The sequence below is a fragment of the Haliotis rubra genome, unplaced genomic scaffold (genome assembly GCF_003918875.1).
Source record: "Haliotis rubra isolate DU_JTF1 unplaced genomic scaffold, ASM391887v1 Scf10, whole genome shotgun sequence".
NCBI classification, from domain to species: domain Eukaryota; kingdom Metazoa; phylum Mollusca; class Gastropoda; order Lepetellida; family Haliotidae; genus Haliotis; species Haliotis rubra.
In genome coordinates this window covers 3,521,518-3,530,694 of record NW_025764892.1, presented here as the reverse complement: position 1 = coordinate 3,530,694, position 9,177 = coordinate 3,521,518, and positions in this window count along the sequence as shown.

Here is a 9,177-nt window from a genome sequence, read left to right as displayed (position 1 = left end):
ACGTACTCATGATTTAGTCACAGTCGTACAATCGACACTGTGTTTAGCAGAGACTACTTATGAATGTGGAAAAAGTTTTGTCGCTTCTATTCAAAGGGTTTTATGGTAGACATGATGTAGAGGACATTTTCAATTTGACACATCAATAACAGTTTCGGATGTGGAGTTTTACCATATAGTTCCATGGTTTAAGGTATTTTGTGAACAATTGACTTGCCTTTGCGTGGCTTGGTGATATCTTGGCATGTTTTACGTGAGTAGTTTAATGGTTAAAGCTTTAGGTCATCATACCCGAGATTGACACGTATCGGAATTATGTGTAGAGACCATGCTATAGAAGAAGAAGGCGAAGAAGACGAAGAAGAAAAATATTAACAATAACTACAGCGAAGCGTCAAAACAGCTTTCTGAATAGTACAACTATTTGCTAAAAGCGTAGTCAGTTAAGTCTATATCATATGTATGTATTTATGTATCACAACAGGGCCAACGTTCCTGGAATATTGATTTTAGAGGCATAATACCCCCATAATCAATTTTCGTTTCCTTAACGACGATGTAAAATGTATGAGGGAATAATGATCGCATGATTTTGTATCGACCTCAGCTACAGATCTTCAATGTAATCAAAAGATGGAAGAGATCAACCGTGCAAGATGCTCTCAGCCAGGCTAATCCTTGAAAGACAGTGAATGCCTCTAGCGCCATTACTATCAGTAATTCCAAAGAAAACGATGGTGGTGATGGTGAGTATGGTTTTACGCCGCCTTTAACAATATTCCAGCAATATTACGCAGGGGGAACCAGAAAAGGGCTTTACACATTATACCCACGTGGGGAATCGAACCCAGGTCATCTGCGTGACGAGCGAACGCTTTAACCCAGAGCCCGCCCCCATTAAAAGCAAAAGAAAGAACATGTGTATGACTAATACATTATTGTTTATGTGAGGACAATATACAGGTATACTTTATATCCGAAGTCAACCGATGATAAAAAAATGATGCTGTAGACTTTAATCTTTAGGATATCTGCTTTACTGACATATAAATGATGAAATAGACACGTCTTGCTTGTTCTGTTCCATAATATGAAACATGCTTTAGAAAGTAAGTTATTTTGTTAACAGACATATCAAACCTGCCATGTCCGTCCAAAACACGTCTAGCGGAAAATTAAATCAGATCCATAGAGGATACTAAACTCGGTTTCGTTTAATGCCATTTTTATTAAACGATTTGGTATCACACGAGCTAAATCTTTCACGAGTTTAATAAAAATGGTATTTCACGGAAGCGAGTTTAGTATTCTGTTTATTACCCTGAAAAATAATTCGATAGACACTGCCTACGTAGTGTGATTACTCTCAGCTTTCCACGAGTCAAGCAAAGTCTAATACCATTGAGATCGAGGTATACCATTATGACGTCATTCGTCATTACACTAGTGTAATATTGCTGTAAAAATATTGCACTGCATTTTCTTCCACGGGCGAGTAATAAATAGCGAATACTACACGAGGTTTCATTATACGAAACGAGTGTCCTTCCTATGGTATCTGACCGAGCGAAAGCGAGATCAGAAACCATAGGAAGGTCACGAGTTTCGTATAATTTGTATGTAATGAGACCGAGTGTGGTATTTTATTTATTACCCACGTCTTGCATGCATTAAATTGACAAAATAGCGTATTTTTGTTATTTTTATGATTTCAAACCGAAACCGGTTTCATAAAGAGGTTGCGGAAGAATTTTGTTCTGTAGTGCACTTTTTCATGACGTCACACTGTAATGACGTCACTACGCCTTGCTCGTCTGCCCCCTTGGTAACTGACGTCACGATGCATGTCAGTTGTCATCGCCTCGTACAACCTCCTACATTAAACTACTCCGTAGCACCCCGTTTCTTAGTTTGTAGTTGCTTCACTCGGCTAACATAACTGGTGGAAACTTTGTGTTTATGATGTCTCAGTTCGACTCACAATTAAACAGCGATACGGCAACGTTCGCAATGTTTACAATCCCACTATGCATATAAGTTGTAGAATGAATAAATTCACGTGTTTGTTATGAAAGAAAAAGTAGTTCCGTCACAACGTGACCTAATTGAGAGGTCATCGGTTATCCAATCAAATCGTTAGAATTTCAGGTCGAGTCGTTATGACACAGGTCAACGCGATACGATACAAGATTAGTATGCAACTACCCATACGTTGACCACGTGGGTAATAAAGCAAAATATGTATCATCAACACATTAGCAATATTTACATGACACTGACAGTCAATTAGCCTAACTGTGTTGGTTAGATCGATGGTGCTCAACTGGATTTTAATCACGACCTTTTATTTAACGAACGTTGAATCCTGTGCATATTTACAAAGAAACAACAGTGGGAATCGATCCGTTTAAGAAGAAATTTAGGTTCAGGTTTCAATGGATTTCATCTCATCCAATATCCTTGGCTCTATGGGAAAGCATCAAGTCTGGTGGCGCCATGCTAATCTCCTCGTCCCTGCCACAAAATTAACTGACCAATCAAAACGGACGTAACACAGTACCGATAGTGTGTTACCTATCAAGAATTGTACTTCAACCTTAGTGCAGTTTCAACCTTTAACGCAGAATAGCAGTGGTGACGTTTGAAGCATATCACCGGGATCGGTAAGTGCATTTGCATATATATATACACACACATCTAGTGACCAATGACGTGATTGCTTTCACCACATATTTACTGCATTAATAATGTTTCATTCACATGACTGACTGACAGGGTTTTTCGAATATTCGGAATAGCTCAATGGACTCTACATTTACCAGAGACTTCTAAAAATTATGATAATGTAGCTTCCGTTAGAAAGCACTCAGTCTGTTACAAACTCTGTGCTACTAGTATTTAATTATTTACTAAAGTAAATGCAACCATTTTTCTCAGTTTCCATTATTCCTCAAAGTTACAAACTATGCTGTTATTATATTATTGTAGTCTATATAAAATTAAAAAGCTCTGAGACAAACTATGCCGTTAGTTTTTCAAACTAATTTAACTACATATACATTTTTACTTTTGTCTTCATCAATGCAGAAACATATAAAGCTCTGTTACAAACTATTTTATTATTTTATCAAACTGAAGTAAATACTTACATTTGTTCATCTTTAAACTGTTATTTAGACAGACAAATATTCGGTTTGTTGTAGTCTTTATTGGTTCATATATGTTAGGACCGTACAATTGGGATTGGAATGTTGTAAAAAAATGTTTTAACATCTTTTGGTGTGAATATTTACAACTCGTTTGTTTTGTTTCCATCTTTTCTGTCATTTCTAACTGAATATTATTCATTTATACAGGATACAGTGTATACAGGATTCGAATATAGCCCTATGAGTTCCTAGTATGTTAAACAAGTTGGTCTTTCATTCATACTGCACTATGTTATATTACAAAACTAACTGTGTAGAGGATGATTCGCTCAAATAATGTATAACTTTAGAATCTTAAATTTGTTTCATTTTACCCGAAGAAATATGTATTTGTCTATATATTTTCCTTTTTACATTACATTTGAATGTGTGAGAAGTTCAAAAATACATTTTACTTCCCCTATTATATTTGATGCGTGTTAGTAAAATGAAAGATTGGTAGTTAACTTGCGTTCTTCACGCAAGCTATTCACAACGTATGGGTGTGTCCTACCTGTACGGCTAATATTGATTACGAAAATTCAAACTTGAAACATTGAACAAGAAAACAAAATGGTTGAAACAATACATGTACATTCATCGAAAGATCGCATGTTCATTTTAAGTATTACATATTATGAATCATTATGGTGATAGTGATCATAATTTACTGACGCACAGTGTAGACAAATCCATGATGACAATGATTCAAAACACACAGTCTGTGTGATAATGTGATGACCATGAAAACACCCCCACCTTTCACAAATTGGCTTCCATTGTTTTGCTCGCTCATATCGTAAACAATCTCAGCTTCGATACTGCCGGGAATCGCCAAAGTCACGGAATATTATTTAATTCACCAACAGAATGTTACATTTGAATGTTTACTCTCCTGTTCGTGGGGCTGAGACAATGCGTAATTGTGTTTTCTGGCTTTTTTGTTTCCCCGTTAGGAAGCATTCTGTCACAAAGTATCATTGTTCCATCAAACATGCATCATCTAAAAAATTAGGGCTTTCAATGTAGTTATAGATTTTGTAGCTTTGTTTTCCACTTCCAGAAATGTTACGTGCAGCCTCTGGTCTACTCATTGTAGCAACATACACGCAATGATTTTGTATTGACACCAACAGATGTCAATCTCAACGCATTATTAACAAATATGCGAATGGTGGATGTAAACCTATTTTGCTCAGTACACTGAACACTCACGCAGTGTCAAAACCTAAATCAATATTATCGTTTTACTAACAATAACATTGAATCAAACCCCGCCTACAGGTTTTTTAGATTTTTAGATGATAATCACTGCCGTCAAACATGCAAAACCGTTTTAGGGCTGCGAAAAGAGAGAGTGGATTGGTTTCTGTACGGTTATATGGTGTGGAAGTTTTGGGAGCATACCTTCTGTACCATCAACATTCTAAAACCACATTAATAAATATGAGATTTCTAATCAGTAGACAATTTACACTGATACACTTAGAAAACGCATGTTTGATAATATTTGGTAAAACGGACCACATAAATCAAGACGGTTGTTCTGAGTATAAAGGGTAGATAACAGATACAACAATGTGCCTTCACGATTGGAGTCTTAAACCAAAACACACATTTTCTCGGATTTCGAGTTGAAGTTGATAATACGTTCGTTTTCATTATTTTCATCAAGATGTTATGCTCTTTTCACGACGATTTCAAGCTGCGTCGTACAACTCTTGAATCAGAAGTTCGATCAAGGTTACAACATTCAAGGTGTCAGTACAGCTCTGCCTTTAGCAAGGAGTTTTGGTGGATGAGGACACAGATTTTTGTCAGTATATTTTCATTGTGTTCTAATAACTTGGTAGGTGTTTGTGTTATATATGCATGCATGTGTGTGTGTGTGTGTGTGTGTGTGTGTGTTTGTGTGTGTGTGTGTGTGTTGGCGTGGATGTGTGCCATAATACAATAAAGACATCTAGATTTAAATGAATCTACACAGATATACAGCTGGACAAGTAACCATTGTGACTGTATAGGAACGAGTCAAATTCGTTCCACAGCATGACATACCTGCGTTAGTTAACTCGAACTCATCCGCTCCACATGCCATTATGTGTTTAGGGATAATGAAACGATGGGCTTGCACACACCAGTTAAAGGACACTATTTCAATCTGTCAACATCATTATGTAGTATAAACGAACCTGTGCACTTAATCCTTGTATATACACGTGCACGAGATGAAGCTTAATCCTAACGTATATATACAACACTTGGTGCTAACGAGATGAAGCTTCATCCTAACGTATATATACAACACTTGGAGCTAACGAGATGAAGCTTCATCCTAACGTATATATACAACACTTGGAGCTAACGAGATGAAGCTTCATCCTAACGTATATATACAACACTTGGTGCTAACGAGATGAAGCTTCATCCTAACGTATATATACAACACTTGGTGCTAACGAGATGAAGCTTCATCCTAACGTATATATACAACACTTGGTGCTAACGAGATGAAGCTTCATCCTAACGTATATATACAACACTTGGTGCTAACGAGATGAAGCTTCATCCTAACGTATATATACAACACTTGGTGCTAACGAGATGAAGCTTCATCCTAACGTATATATACAACACTTGGTGCTAATGAGATGAAGCATCATCCTAAACTAACGTATATATACGATGAAGCTTCATCCTAACATACGACACTTGATGCTAACATATGTATAACGAGATACATCACATACAACACTTGGTGCTAACGAGATGAAGCTTCATCCTAACGTATATATATACAACACTTGGTGCTAACGAGATGAAGCTTCATCCTAACGTATATATACAACACTTGATGCTAACGAGATGAAGTTTCATCCTACCATATATATATACAACAATTGGTGCTAACGTGATTAGAACCACTAGATATATTCTTGCATCGTGTGTTAGGATGGAGACACCGAAGGATCTTTATACTATTAATAGGCATATACGTTGAACATAAAGACTTTTCTGGGTTTCATCTTCATCAACTGTTCTACCTGATGATGAGACCAGAACAAGCCCTGAAACGTTGTACCAAACAATAAATAGAAGGTGAAACCCAGAAAAATCTCTATGTTCATCAAAAAGCATCTTCTAAAATGACAATCAAACATCTAAGGCATATACGTTCTTGTCGAAATGTTATTAACTAGGAGATATCATAATATATGTAAATATTCACTATATCGAATGTGTTATTATTTACTGTTTCTTTTAATTGACATTTGTCGGGTATCCCATCGTTAATACATAAACAATCCTAAAGTTAATTAGGAACAATTTGAATACGCGTAGAGTAATACATTATTAGCTATTAATACAAAACTCAATGCAAATACAAAAGTGTTCCACTGTCTGGTTACAATTAGTATGTTTATCTGACACAAAGAAACAATTGTGGAACCTTCTAAATTATGAAACTAGGAATACCATCAACGAAGCATGAAAGTGAGTACATTCCTATTGAACCGATTCCAATAAGTAGAAATCTATACGCTGTAGAGAGTTATATGTAAGTGTCTGCTAATCTGACTTTGATCCTTTACTGCAGATAATCGAGACTGGTGATTCCCTACCTTGACGTTATATACTTCTTACTGGTGTGAGAAGAGAGGACTTCTATATCCCATTTAATCCCGTTTAGAACATGTTCAACTAAACAGATATGTGTCCATATAGACTGTAGTTATTCTCGTTGAACTTTGCTGTCTGAAATAGCTATTATACTGCCTTGTCATGCCACTGAGGCATGTTGCACTTACATATAGTGTAAGACTTGGGAAATATGGTACAGAATTGATGAAGAAATTAAAAGCATTGAAGCAGACAACTTATGTAAAACGTTTGCATTCATTTAGAAAATATAATGTGTCACCATCGCACATTTGAGGTTTAATGCTTGACGTAAACATATGAGACAGTAAGCAGATTAATATAGATTTTCAAATAAACAGCATGGCAAATTATGGAAGTGACATTAAAGGGATGGTAAATGGCTTTGTTAGCTAATCATGTTTTTAAGTGAATTGTATATGCTGGTTTCTAAACATTGGAAGCTCTGAGCGCTTCTCGCTTGTGTGGCAGACACGTACAGATAGTCAGGAATATGTCAAACACTGCCATAACATCCTTGTTTATTTTGATTACGTATGTACTAGCAATGTGAATGATGAAATATTTGTTTGTCAGCCTCTGAACACCTGTGTGCACCGATGCAGATGTTCTTGAACCTGTGCGTGTTCAGTCAAGAGATTAGATTTCTTGCTTAACATAATGCAATAATGTAATATTCTATGTAACTTCGATGTAAGTGTCAAGACGCATGTCATATTTGCCACCTGGTGCAGCAAGCCTCTCTTAATAATTATGTAATTATATGCGTGTGAAAAATAACTACGAGTAAACTTCAAAGACCTTTAACGCTTGAATATTCAAATCAAGCATTTTATTAAACCGCGAGACAGCAATTATTTCAAAATCATCTCTTTATTTTCACAAACGCCTGACGCATCTTTATATACGGTTCAAATAAATCTCTGTATTTTCGTAATCGTCAGACGTATTTTTAAGTAAGGTTGAAATTAATCTTCTCTATCCTTATACGTCAGACGGTCAGATTAACCTCTTTATTGTCATATATGCATAAGACGGCAGCGACGAAGATAAAATGGTTGATTTTCACGGTTTAGTTCAAAGTTTACACCGTAAACATTTCTGAATAGTATTATAAATCTTTTTATATAAAATCAAAACATCTGAATATCTGAACGCAGCCTCAAAATGACTGAGAAAACACGGATGAAGGATCGTCTTATCACGTTCTTGTGATAAAATGTTTAGACTGTAAATTAAAACACCTGCTTTCGTATGAAATCGTGTGTAAGACAAACCAGTTGAATTTGGAAAAGATGTGTAAGGTCACATGAGTCAATAGGACAGGACAGCCTTTTGTCTGTTTTATTCAACAGAGGAAACCTTTGAGTAAAACTAGAGGCACTTGTTTAAAATGGGTCATTGTTGAAGTTCATTTTTTGGGCAAACGATGAGTTGATCATGACCTCGGGACTGCTGTCTGCATGCCAATATCAAAAGTAGTGAGAACACGCAACTTCTACTTTTCAATTGTGCACCATGTTTTTTACGGCGCCGAAAACAAACCTCTTACGTAATGTTATCTGCTAGCCCGGTATTGTCCAAACAGTTTCCTGGGAGTCTACAAACGAACCACGGATTCAATATTGACACAGATTTGGTCAACTCGGATTCGGGTTCTACAAAAAGACGGCGTTAAAGAGCTGATACGAAATCGGAATGCTTTAAGAACGTGAGCTGGAATCGGGTTTGAAGCTCTGTTAGTGGCTTACAATTTCTTACGAACAACCGGACAGGTAGCTTTCGGACGTCCGTGGAATTTCCCCGTCTTCCGATTACAACAGGAAGGACAATTTCCTCGGCTGACCGCTGTATTACAAGTATGCTTTTCCCACTGTTTTCCGGAATCTTGTACATGAGTGTTTTTTACAGTGACCTTCGTTATTTAGTTTACATACATCAAACTATGGTGTTCTTTACTAAGCTGCAACTATATTAAGGGACATTACCTCTTCAAAAAGTAAGTCTTAAAAGATTCTAAAAACATATTTATCATTTCATTATTGTCTTATTTTCCCATTCTTGGAAATATTGAAAATATTGGTTTGAGGCCTATGTGTTCAGACCACTCTAAAATGAAAGATTAAATACATGTTCGTAACATTATACAAGATCTCCATGGATTAAAACTGCAGGTGTATTTACACTCGCGATAATCTGTATGTTGGTTAAGATATTTAAAGCCATGTAAATTACTTAGTTTCTCTGCACTGTGATGAAGATGCAATCTATATACCCACACGTTGTCGTAATGTGTGCATGTAGATACCGCTTACAGTGTAACCACTTC